The following is a 13,405-nucleotide window of genomic DNA, read 5'->3' as shown; positions in this document are numbered from 1 at the left end:
GGACTCTGGGAGGTAATCATACAATAAAATATATAGATGTCAATTGAAGTGTACACCTCAAAATTATATAATTGTATTAACCAATATTACCCCAATAAATTTTTTAAAAGAGATTATTGGGTCTTAAGTGTTAATAATAATTTCCAAACTCCCCACAAAAGACTTCCCTATTGGTATACTGCTTGATTAACTATAATTCCTCCAGATAAACTGGAGTTGGCTCAGAAGCCAAGAGAATAACAAAATCTGATCATTCTTACTAGATTCTAGGATTTCAAGTGTCACATTATCTGAAAGGAAGTGAATATGGAGATAAAAAGAAAACCTCTATTTGTTATTAAAGACTAAATGAGGTACAGCCAAATAAAAGAATGCTATAAAGCTTTTGGAAATGGTATTAATTTAAATTTATTGATATAGAAAAAATGGCAAAGACAGCAGTATGTATGTCATTTTAATTTTTAAAAAGATTATAGGCTTATTTATGTGTCTCTGCATAGAAAAAAAGTCTGGAAAGATATACACTGATGCACAATGGAAATGTGTGTGTGTGTGTGTGTGTGTGTGTGTGTGTGTATGTGTGTCTGTTAAAATGTACAGCTGAAACTTACTGGATTTCATTAACTAATGTCATCATAAAAAAAATTAATAAAAAAAAAGATTGACACCAAATTGTTAACAGTATTTGCTTCTCTGGAAAATAATTATAATTAACCTCCAAAGATTAGTTTGTATTTTCTAGATTTTATTCAATGACTATACATGATGTAATACAGAATGAGTCTAAAGCTCCTACAAGGAACAAGTAAACCTGTGGAAGTCCTCAGGCAATGTTTCTTAATCTGGCTGCATGTTAGTACCACCTGAGGAGTTTTTAAAACATCTCAATGGCCAGGCTGCTCCCAAGACCAATTAAATAAAAATCTCTGGGACTAGAACCCAGGCTTCAGTAATGTTTAAACCTCCCTAGGTGTTTTCAATAAGTAGCCAAGGCTGAGAATCACTATCTCAGGAGAACCTCTCCTGCATGTCCTTGCACTTAGTAGGCCCTACGGGCCTTGGCTTTTGGGGGACCCCCATGTGTCTCCACAACCAGGCTAGTCCACAAGAGAAACGTCAGTGTTCATTGACCCCCAGTATCAACACGGTTTTATTCAAATTTCAGAATAATTTTGCAATGCATCTGGGCTAGAAATTACATTGGCCACTAGATGGATTTGAGGAGAAATGATAGAAAGAGGACACAAGTTAGAATACCTGAGTTCTTTGTGATGTCTGTCATCTGATAACTGTGTGATCTCGAACAAGTTACTCTTCTCTGAGCCTCAGGTTCCTCATAGCTCTTGCCTCTCTGGGTTGCTGTTAGGATTAAGTGAACTAAAACCCATGAAAAGAGTTTTGTAAAATGTAAAGTACTAAACATGTATTATTATTTTTATTATTTTGCAACTAACATGAAGAATGTGCTCAGGAAAAGATGATATCTGAGGAAAACACAAGAAAGGTTAACTTACTCCCCCTACAGAAGACCTAGCCCTCAGGATGGACAGGAAGGCCAAAGTTCAAAAATAATTAAGTAAAAGGCAAATCTATGGCCTGACATTAAAAGCAACCTGACAGGCCAAACATGAGACACTTCTTTCTCAGAAATCTAGAGAAGAGACTCTAAGAAAGAGTTTCCCTTTGCTTTTCTGATGGCTTCCAGGAATTTATACCAAAGTGGTAATGTCCCAGAATAAATAGGTCTTCCTCTTATAATTAAGCCAGAGGTTCTGGGAATGGGCTGAGCACAAGACTGAATTCATTACTGAGATTGCTTGCAATTTAATTCAGGTCCCAAAGACGTGGTCCCTATGTGTCACCAGAAAATAATTTTTGCATCTAGACAACAGTCTACAGATGTCTCTTGATTGACTTTTTCTTTTCCTCCGCACTTAATTTATTCTCCAAAAATAATGGGCATACAAAAAACTTTACTGCAACTGTGGGAGAAGCTAAGTATTAGATGGGGCCATCTGAGATATCATTCGACAAGGGTAGTGACTGAAGAAAGTTGAGTGCTCTTCAAGAATAGGGATTGTGACTTTTTCATCTTTGTATCCCCTGCATGTCACATAATGTCGGACCCCAAAAAGTACACAGTGAATCAATGCTTTGGAAGTGCTTCCTGCAGCACAGTTTGTAGCTTATGGTAGGAAATTAGTAAATACTTGTGTAAAGAATAGCATTGTAACAAGGTCTAACACACTGAAAATGTCCACTATTATAAAAGTGTGTTTCCCTTTTATTCACTTTAGCCCATTATTGTATGCAACTTCTCACATAAAATGAATTTATTGTCCTATATTCTCAGGATTAATATAGGTCTACATTAAAGTTAAACCATAGTGTTTTTATGGTGCATTTCAGTTGCAATATTTAATTGAATCTTCAGAACTTCAGGAAGCATGACTGTTATAGTCACCCAGGCAAGAGATAAAGAGAATCTAAACAAAGCAAACGGGAGGGAGAAGAGTGGGAAATTTTCAAACCAGTTTCCTGGCTTAGATGCCTGAGTGGATGACGGTGCTATTCACTGAGATACAAAAAAGGTATAGTTTTTGAGTGAAAATATGATTAGTTTAGTTTCAGACAAGCTGAGTTGTAGGTGCTTGTCTATCATCCAGGTGGCAGTGTTGAGTAGATCATTGGATATGGAGGTATGAAACTCAGAGAAGACATCTAGAGATTCTTGAGCACTATCAGCATATAACAGTAATGAAAATCCAGAAATAATGAGTATCGGGAGAAGAACAGTGAGAGCAGTTTGAGGGAGAAGGATGTGACAGAAGCTAGTAGCAGAAGATTGAGGAGAAGATGAAAATGGACACAGCATGAAAGAAGAGAGGGTAGTATGAAAGAGGACATGAGGTCAAGTGAGAGATTTTTAAAGATGGGAAAGACATGTTTAAATGCTAATGGAAAAGGATAAGAGGGACCTGCTAGGCACCTCTGTATCTGTCCATAACCATATCTGACCACAGCAACACTCAAAGAAGAATGGTCACTGCTTTATTTTTGTCTTTCAAATCTAATACAAGTTTCTCTCTTGGCCAACTGTAACTCAGAATTTTTTTAAAAAATGGAATTCTAGGAAATGTAGTTCTCAGTTTATCCAAGTTGACATAACACAATCCAGCACAGTCCACCCTTTGTCAACTTGGTATCCACACATAGTTCCTTAACTATATTTAATTTCCAAATGAAAACATCAACAAGACCATGCTTTTGTATAACACAATTTAACTATCCATACAACTCAAAACCTCTCCTAACAAAAGGATACACAAAGACCACTTCATCCGTTCTGAAGGGCAAAATTTTGCCACCCATTGGGCCCTCAACTGAGTCTTCAGAAGGCTATTACACAATTCAGGTCAGCTTCTTCCAGGTGATGGGAAGAAGAGTATTGCACTCATTCTCTGTAAAATGGGTTCTCTGGTAAGAAATAAGGTTGTATGGGATATCACAATGATGAATAAAGCATTCTGTAAGTCTATAGGTGGATGGTTTTGGAAGAAACACCACAGGAAGGAAAGGCAAATCCATGTTCAAAATAAGTATCTATTGTAGTAAGAACAATGCACCTTCTCTTCCATGGCGGAAATAGCCAAATGTAATCAGCCTGATGCCAGGTAGCCTGAAAGGCAGTGCCATATTTCCAGCAGGTATTGGTCTTTGTTGTTGGCAGTTGGGGACTCACTTGCAGAAGTAACCAGATGGGCTCTGGTGAGAAGATGTCCATGTTGCTAGATAATCTCTATCCCTGCAGCCATGGATACTTTACACATGAGTGCATTAGGCTAGGACAGGAGTGACTGAGGAAAGAGCCTAACTGACATCGACAAAACAGGTCATCTTGTCTACCTGATTATTAAGATTCTTCTCTGGTAAGGTTACTCTTTGTTGAGCAGTCACTGAGGACACAAATATTATATTCTATGCTCATTCAGAGAGGTTTATCCTCATATCTCTTCTCTAGATCTCATTATCTCCAATTCTCCAATCATCTTCCTTACAAGTCCATAACAAATCAACCACACTGTTAGTCACTGCTCATAAATTAATGTAAATCCATAGCTTTGGTCATCTTTCCTTTCAAGCGAAGTAACCAACAGGTGCACTGCTTGGAGTTTTGCCCACTGGGAAGATTTCTCTTCAACGCTGTCATTCATGGCTACACTTGAGTGGGGCTAAAGTGCTTCAGGCATCCAATTTAAACTTCTGCCAACATTTTTGGTAGACATGCCTGTAAATCTGACCCATTTTTTTCCCTCAATCCAATGATCATAAAGATCATCCCATGAGGCCGTAGGTGCAGATTAAGAGAGGAGACTCATAGACGCAGAAGTAGCATTTGTGGCAATGCAAGCTGCTTACTAATGCAATTTACTTGTGTCTTCAGGACCTGCTTGAGTCTGATCTTTCACATATCACTCCCACTTGATGATGAAGTGCTCCTGTGCACACCCAAACTTGTTGGATCAGACATCACCCACTTTGTGAGGGGTGCGTTGTGAGTCAAGTGTTTAGTCTCCACTTGGGCCCAGCAATGTCAGAAGCTGATTCTCAAAAGAATAGTAATTAAGAAAGGAGAATATAATTCTACCTCAAAATATCACAAAGGTTTGCCTAATGCTCTATAATGTGTATCTGTCCAGACACTCTAAGAACCATTGGATCTGCTGAGTCAGACAATTGCTTCTGATGGTCTTTACCAATCCACACTGAGAAAAAGGCATTTGCATACCAAGAGCTGCCATAGGATATATTGTTTGCTTCAGTAAAGAAACCACATCTGAAAGAGTTGGGAAGAAAAGCTATTGGCAGAGTGGAGGAAAGCAAGGACAAGTTGAAACTTGCTGAAAACCTCTGCATCTGTCCATCACCGCATCTGACTATGATGACCTTCAGAGAATAATGGCTGCTGCTCCACTTCCAGTTTCTGTATTTGTGCAAGTTCTTCTTTTGGCTAACTCTAATTCTGAGTCACAGAGTAAAGGGAATACTGGAAAACACAGTTCCCAGCTTAACCACGATGACCCATCACGATCTGGTATACTAGGTTTTATATGGTTATTTTTTACCCTTTAACAGATACATACACATTGTTTATTCTTTCGCATATATGATTTAGTTCATAACTTAAAAAAGATTTTTTTTAAAGCATATAGCACCTGGTGTTCCCAGGTGGTCTCCCATCCAAGTACTAAGCAGGCCAGACCCTGCTTAGCTTCTGAGATCAGACAGGATTGGGCACATTCAGGGTGGCCTGGCCGTAGACAAAAAAAAAAGAAGAAGAAGAAGAAGAAGAAGAAGATTTTAAAACTAATTTAAAATTCGATGCATAGAAGCTCTGGCAACAGAGATATTTGTAAAAAAATATTTGTGACTGAGAAAAATTACATTTTATATATACCATACTATTCCCTCTTCTAAAGAGGACAATCCTTTTCTAAGTGTTGAAATGGGTCTGAGGATGCAAACTGAACAGGGAACTATAAGATGGGGGTGAGGTAACAACGTGGGATAAGAGGCTGAAAAGGAATATGAGTTTAAAAAACAGTCCTCATCATGCTAAGCGAAATAAGCCAGACAGAAAAAGTTGAAAATCACATGATATCACTTATATGTAGGACATAAACCTAAAAGCAACAAATGAGCAGGACAAACAAACAGACTCATAGACGTGGACTATAGACTAGTGGTTACCAGAGGACTATAGAATAGTGGTTACTAGTGGAGTGGGGGAGGAGGAGGGAGGTAGACGGAGTAAAGGGGGTCAAATATAGAGGGGGCAGGGGGAGGGGGTGAAGTGAGTAAAGGGGGTCAAATATATGGTAGCTGAAGGAAACTGGACTTTGGGTGGTGAACACACAATACAATATACAGATGTCAAATGATAATGTACACCTGAAAATTATATGATTGTGTTAACCAATGTTACCCCAATAAACTTAATTTAAAAAACGAAACAAAACAAAACAAAACACAATCCTAAAGGGAAGGGTAAGATTTTTTAAAAGAAAGGAAAGCTGCTGTCCACAATGGAAAGCTGGGGAAAGAACAGAGATATTTAAAGGGGATTTTATTAAGGTTTAAAATATGATTTTGCAATATAAAACCTCTTCCTTTAGATCCATGGAATTTTCAGTAAAATATCCATTTCTTGTCCATGCACAAAAGAGATAGACCTATATTGGGAATATGTCAAAGTGCTGAGTGACATCTCAGTAAAAGGCCTGGAGCAAGAGCTACGGCTTCTCCCAGGAAGCCTGCTACACCCACTGTATTGGAAAAAATAAAAAATAAAAGGTAGAGGAGGAAAAAACACTTAATAAATGGCTGTGAGCAGTTTCTGCCCTGCAAGAAGATACCTTGAAGCAGATTATCCTTTCTTTCAAGAGGAAAAAGCCCTGAATTGGCCCTTTAGTTACACAAATATAAAACAAGCATCCGCCTATTCTCGGCAAGTTCTGTAATGTAACCTAAATGCAAATATTTTAGCCTAAAAAGTTAATTGTCTATGGTATAAATATAAATTGTCCCAGCTAGGTATTAGCAGCCAGAATTATGCATCTACAGACTTTGTGTTTTGGGGAGAGAAATGTTTATTTTCTCTGTATAGACTTCAACTGGATGTTTTTCACCTAATAGTTGCTTATTCCTGTGGAGATGTACATGCCTTTATGCGCAGAAATAGAAAGCTGTGAGGAAGAGAAAGGCAGAAGGGATGTGTAAGGAAGATCTTCACCTTGCCCTTGCTCCAAGCCTACTGTTGAGATGGCACTCAGCACTTTGACATATTTCCAATATAGGTCTATCTCTTTCACGCATGAATGAGAAATGGATATTTTACTGAATAGCTTATTAAAAATCTGGGCTTGTTTTGCTCCTATATATGGGGCATGTGGTTAAGAGCATGGGCTCTGGAGTTAGACCATCTTCATCTGATTCCCCCTCTACCATTACAGGCTGTGTTGCTTTGAGCAAATTATAACCTCTCTATTCTTCATTTTCTTTATTTTAAAATGGGAGAGATGCTAGTTGTTCTTCTACAAGGCAGATGTGAAGATTGAAAGAGATTATCTAGAAATATTTACTTAGCACATAGTAATATCTCAATAATTTTCAGCCATTGTTATCATCTAGGGGTTAAGGCCGAACAATCTAGAAAATACTGATATTGGGCTGTCAATGATTTAATTGTCATGTAGAACCAGCAGGTGAGGCCATACTCCTGTGGGTAGGCTGGAGTCTCTTCAAAGTTCCAACTGCACTAATCCCAAGATGTAGATCCAAGGGGCAGATGATAGAATGAGAAGTCAAAGATAGACGTGAGAAATCAGCCATAAATGAGAAAGAAATATTTACAATGAAGTCCCAGATCTCCTGGGAAAAATAGAGAACCAGTATATGAAATTAATGGTGTGGCTTTTGTGATGCCAGAAATAAGACCCTCAAATACAGAATAGATGAAGGTTGCTCAAGCTCTGGTTCATGGAGATGTCTCAGGATGAGAAGAAACTTACGTGTGAGATAAAGGGGAGTTGGGTCTGCAACTTGGGGTACTTACCCACAAGTTGTGAGGAACACACTAAAGAGGATACCATTTCTGTTACTATTGCTGTTAGAAATCATTTCAAAAGTTAGTGGCATAAAAAAACAATTTTAACATACTCATGGTTTCTGTGGGTCAGGGATTTGGATGGAGCACAGCAGGGATGGCCTGTTTCTGTTCTCTGATGTCTGGGGCCTCAGCTAAAAAGGCTTGAAGATGGGGGTAACTTGATGGCTGGGGTTTAGAACCATCTGGAGGTACCTTCATAGTTGATACTGGCTGCTGATGGGACCTCAGTTGGAATGATGGCTGAAAAAAGTACAAGTGACCTCTCCATGTGCTTTCTCTGCATGAGATAGTTTGGGCTTCCTCAGCTTGGTATTTGGGTTCCAAAAGTTAACATCCCAAGAGAACCAGGCACAGACATGATCATTTTTTTAATCTAACCTTAGAAGTCACATAGTATCACTTCTTCCAAAGTCACAAGCCCACCCAGTTTCTAGGGAAGAGGACATAGGTTCCACTTCTCTATGGGAGGAATGTCAAAGTCACATTGTAAAGAAGAGCAAGTGGGATGACAGTTGTTCTTTTGGACCTCTTTGGAAAGTGTATTCTGCCACGGATGGATGGCCCTACCGAACTACTCTCTTGGCTGGCTTTGGGGGAATTCTTTTAATGTCCATACATACCTGGGACTCAAAAGCTAAGTGAGAAAAGTATTGCTCTATTTGGGTGTCCAATAGGACAGCATTCCTTTAAAAGTTAGATTAAGAAAAGTTGGCTGCATCTGTTAGCATCCGGAAGGAAAAAAATCTCTTCCAACACAGTAAGTGGAAGAACAGGGACAAAACATAATTTTGGAAAAGTCAGAATCAATGGGAGAAGATCCTGTCTGGAGAAACAATGGAAGACAACAGTGGCCGGATGCAGAATGGGGACAAATGGCAGATCAATGATGGCCATAAACAAAAAAAAATAGTTTCTGAGAAATATAAATAAACAATCTTAACTTATAAGGCGTAGGCAACAAACGGGGTTTTTTTGGGTTTTTTTTGTTTTTTTTTAACTAGCGGGCCCTCTGAGAGAAATTATTTATTGTTAAAGTGTATTTTGTCATATTTAAGAATGACAGCTCAAATGGGGATTATACTTCTAAGAGATGGTGGTATCTCAGAAGTACATGGTAATTTACTATTATTATTTCTCATAAATTTGTTATAACAGGTATACCATGTTCATTTCTTATTATATTTAGTTTTTTTAATGTTAAATTTTTTATTTATTACACCAAGTATCCAATATTCTAATTTGTGTTATTTTTGAATTTAAGTTACACTTTCTGGAGTTTGTCAAACTATTTAGTCATCATTACCTGAAACATTTTAGCACCAGGTGGCAGCAAAATCTGAGAACTGAGATAAAATTCTTGGCAGGGAAGTAAACACCTAATTAAGAATTTACCTAAAACCTCAAGATGATTAATAAGGAGTAGCAAATGCATTACTTCCCCACTCCCCTTGTTTCTATTTAGATATTCTCTCTCCTTCCCTCCCACCCTCTCTCCCTCACATTTCAGTGAGTGATTATCCAAATTGTGCATATACCCTCCCCTCCCATAGCCCCCATATACTCACATATACTTTTATAAACGCAGAGAATATCCACCAACCAGCCAAGGGCACAGTGCTAAAAGTTAGCTTCAGAAAGGCAAGAACTAGAATAGCCCAGGGTGTATAGAAAGCCAACAGAGTAAACCAAATTGAAATCTCTTAGGAAAATCCAGGATCTAAAGAAACAGAGACCAAGTTCAAATACCAATTCCAAAGGGCCAGAAGTAGAACCAAAGTCAGATGACTGAATGAGACAAAGAGGAGATGTAAAAAGCAAGAGCAAGAAACATAACAGTAACTTACCTTCAGAGGTCAGTGAAGGCACAAGCCTGGTCATTTTGAGCTGGCTTAAAGAGACAGAGAAGAAACTAGAGTCATGCTGTCTTCTTAGATGTATCCAGTGGTTGACTACATCACCTCTACAAGTTTGTCCATTCTCTATGGGCTGGCCAAAGAACAGAGTTCTGGAATCCTTTTCTGATTTTTCTCCTGTACTTGCTGGGTGATCCAAACTGGTTGTACCCAGGCTTGCAATGCGTCCCTCAGCAGATAAGAGTTAGTGCTAATCTAGTCTTGCCAGAAGAGATGGTAGTGATTTTGGATGGCAGTTCCAATTTGCTCTTCTTTAAGAAGCACTGCCTTAGTCACTTCAGATTTTATCTGGCTAGGGCCTGGTACTTAAGCTGTCAAACCAGAGAGAGATGCATACTTTTAAAACACAAATACAAAATCATTTTAAAGTCCATTAAACAGAATTTTTAGTTGGAAAGAAACTCAAAATTGCTAAGAAACTTTATTTTCAGATGCTTAATCATGATATACTTCCAAATAGTATTTTTCAATAATTATATTTTGCAAGCATTTAAAAAAAGTAGGTGTTGGAGCTTTTAGGCATTTTCAATCCTTTTTCCTCCTTGTTATAAAGGCCTACAATTCAGTCCTTGGAACATGTGTAAACTCTCAAATTATACACCATCATTTGAAGAATCTCTAAAAGGTTTGGAAGGGGATCTATTGTAATCTTTCTTTATTCCTGAAGCTTTCCACACAACTGCATATTTCATTGTATGGCTGTGAAAATGGATGTTCATGTCATATGTCTAAAGAAAAACAAGTCTTTGTTCCATGGAGTATTTCAGAAAATTCACAGGTGTTAACAGATGGGAGAATGCCAGCTTTTGCTCCTAGGAAGAAAGGACTTATTGTGGTAATTGCCTCTTTAGAAGTAGTTGTGTTTATTTCTGGCTTTGCAAATGAAGAAGTAGACTGTCTTCACAGAGCAGGTGTTTGTGGACAACTAGCAATAAGATGGAATCAAAGTATCCCATGCTGAAGAGTTGCTAGGTGCCCAGAGAGGCCTCAGAGTATCCTGGCATGATCTCCTTGTTCCTAGGGCTACACCTCTGGAACCTGATTCAGCATCATGGTAAGAGTGGATTTCCCTCCCTGTCACCTCTCTCAGATGGAAACCCACTAACATGATCTGATGTATAAACCAGGAAGCCTGTTTATTAAACTTATAACTAGGGACTTAGATCCTCTGATAAGTATATTCTTCTATAGATAGATCTACATAGAAAGCCAAATAATTATCAGAAGTCTGCTGCACATTAGCAGAGACTAAGAACAAGGGGAATTAGCACATTAGTCCAGTATTTAATAGCATTAACTTTGATATAGCCCAATGGACTTGTCTCCGTAAGGAACAAGACAGATTAAATCCCCCACCATTTCTTTATTGAACTTGATCTAATAGCTTTTCTAGTTCTGACATTTCATATTCGACTTCAACTTGATTTCTATTTACTTTTGGTACAAATGAAAGCATATTAGGAACTAAAAAGGGTCAGACAAACCACAACAAGAGAGAACTGTGGCTCAAGATATATGAGCAAGAAAGAGTGCTCTTAATTATTCTGCATGATTTTAAATCTCTAGACTGATATATTCTATCCCATAATATACAAGAAACACAGATACTTTTTATTGTCTTCTGAGACATTTTGAGACATCATAGAGTGGAGAAGAGGTGCTTAAACACTAGAAACAAGTGTATGTTCTGATTTTCCCAGTAGAAAAATGATTTGAACCTGAAAAGACAGGACAAGTAAGTCTAACATAAACTTCTGGGAAAATTTAGACAGATTGTTGAGCATAGAAAAGAAAGCAGTGATCCCTTGGAAGGAACATGAGTTCACTACAAATGCATCAGCCATTCAACCAGTTCATCATTTACATTCTAGGCTGGGTTGTTAGTAGACATGTTTATTCATTGGTTTATTAGATTTAAGATGAAACTCAAACATAGATCATAAAATCAATTAGATGGTATTTGCTTTTATTTCTAGTTCCAAATCAGTTAATGTAGTAGCAATTATTTATTTTTCAGAAGTTTGGGCAAAACTGTAGTAAGTCCACCCTAACCAAGAGTCCACTCTACCTCCTTAGTCACTCTGAAGGCAACTTTTTAGTTCTAATAATATTGCCTTTATTTGGCACATCTCTAAATTCCTCTTTCAGAATTCTTTTTTGAAATTACTTTCTTCACAGGTTGAAAGTCATTGCCCTTTGAATAATGGATTTTAAAATTTTCTAGAAATAGTCAAGACTATTAAAAACAACAACAACAAAAAGATAAATTTTGATCAGCTAGTCAATTGACTGAGGGGGTAGGAAAGTGGGGAAGGCAAAGATCAAAGATACACACATAAACCAAGAAAAGCGATTTAGTTGAGAGTCTTATAAATTGATCTTAAAAGTAATCTCTGAACAGGACTTTTCTAATGGAGGAAAATGTCCTTAATACTTTTGAATTTTTAAAGATTATCTTGCTTCCCAATGTTTAAAAATGCAAGTTTAAAATGATAAGGGAGATTGAATACAGGAAGACATACAGACTTCTATTTCTTTCTTCTGATCTAGCAATGTAATCCGACCATTACCAATATCTTTTAGTAATAGAACAGGTTTCATTCCATTTCAAACACATTTTTTTGTATGTATGATTTTTTAAAATCGGGATAACAGATTTTATCTTCTAACGTTCTTATAGGCTATAAATCTTAGCTCTTTTATTTAAACTTAAATAGAATTTTAAAAACATATAAGAACAAAGACTGGTAGTTTTAAGTTTGTATCTTTTAAAAAATTATTTTGAAAACAAAATTCAAACTTTAACTTTAAATGCAAAAATATTCAGTTACCAATAGATTCACATTATATTCAAGTATTCTGTTATACATGACTTTAATCAAATTTTAAAAGTTAGAATATCAGTGGTAGTACCAGAAAGAAATGCATGTAATGTTATTTTTCCAATATGCCTCATCCATGCAAATTTCCCCAGGTGACATTTCAAATATTCTTCATCAGAAGTTAATTGAATAAGAAATAAAAAAATAATCTTTATTTATAATTTAACCTTATTTCCGAGCATTAAAGATAATTTACATATAATTCAACAAAATATTTTAAAAGCACGAGAAGGGCTGAGTGAGTATTCACATTCATGCTTTAAAGTCCTGAGGACCTGCTAAGTTTGACTTAGGCATTCTAATAGCCATTGCGAAGAAAGACACAATCAATTCAGTGATCTATGAAGTTTTAAAAAAAGTCTATTTAGAAGGGGACAATATTCTAAATTCTGAAGTCTGACGGTGGAGAAGCTCAATCACTTGCTAACCTACAATATCTTCTAGTGGTAAACTGATGTGGTTGAAAGTGGATTATGTAATTTGTTAGGAGTACCTAAAATGCAATTCAGACTATTTCACTCCTCTGCTCTAAATAGTTCAGGATCTCCCCACTGCCTATAAATTAACTATAAACTTCTTGTTCTGACATTTGAGGCCATCCTTAAAACCACATCGAGGTGAGCTCCCTGAAGACAGATAGCATTTCTTATTCAATATTGTGTTGCCAGCGTTCTCACAGGCCTTTGTTGACACAGTAAGTGTCAACCGATGCTCAAAGATGTTATATAGGACTCTCAATCAGCCAAGAAAGTTCATGGAAATCTCTCCAGCTCTCATCTCTCTGTAAGGGCTGATCTTGACAGTTTTACCCGTTGAATGATGACCAGTATCTTCAAAGTTGATAGTAATGATAATAATGTCTCCATTACCAATAATAGCTACAATAACATCACTTTGTATTTGTATTCTACAGGTGACACAAAAATTTTAATCTATTCTCA

At 37.1% G+C, this 13,405-nt stretch overlaps 1 pseudogene; it reads right to left on the bottom strand.

The window, feature by feature from the left end:
* Window positions 1–5,204: 5,204 nt before the first annotated feature.
* Window positions 5,205–5,323, bottom strand: LOC120598434 (uncharacterized; annotated as a pseudogene).
* Window positions 5,324–13,405: the final 8,082 nt, after the last annotated feature.

This window comes from Pteropus medius, unplaced genomic scaffold, assembly GCF_902729225.1.
Source record: "Pteropus medius unplaced genomic scaffold, Ma_sr-lr_union100, whole genome shotgun sequence".
Classification (NCBI taxonomy): Eukaryota; Metazoa; Chordata; class Mammalia; order Chiroptera; family Pteropodidae; genus Pteropus; species Pteropus medius.
The sequence above is the reverse complement of the archived record's forward strand: the minus strand, read 5'-3'. Positions and strand labels throughout refer to the sequence as shown.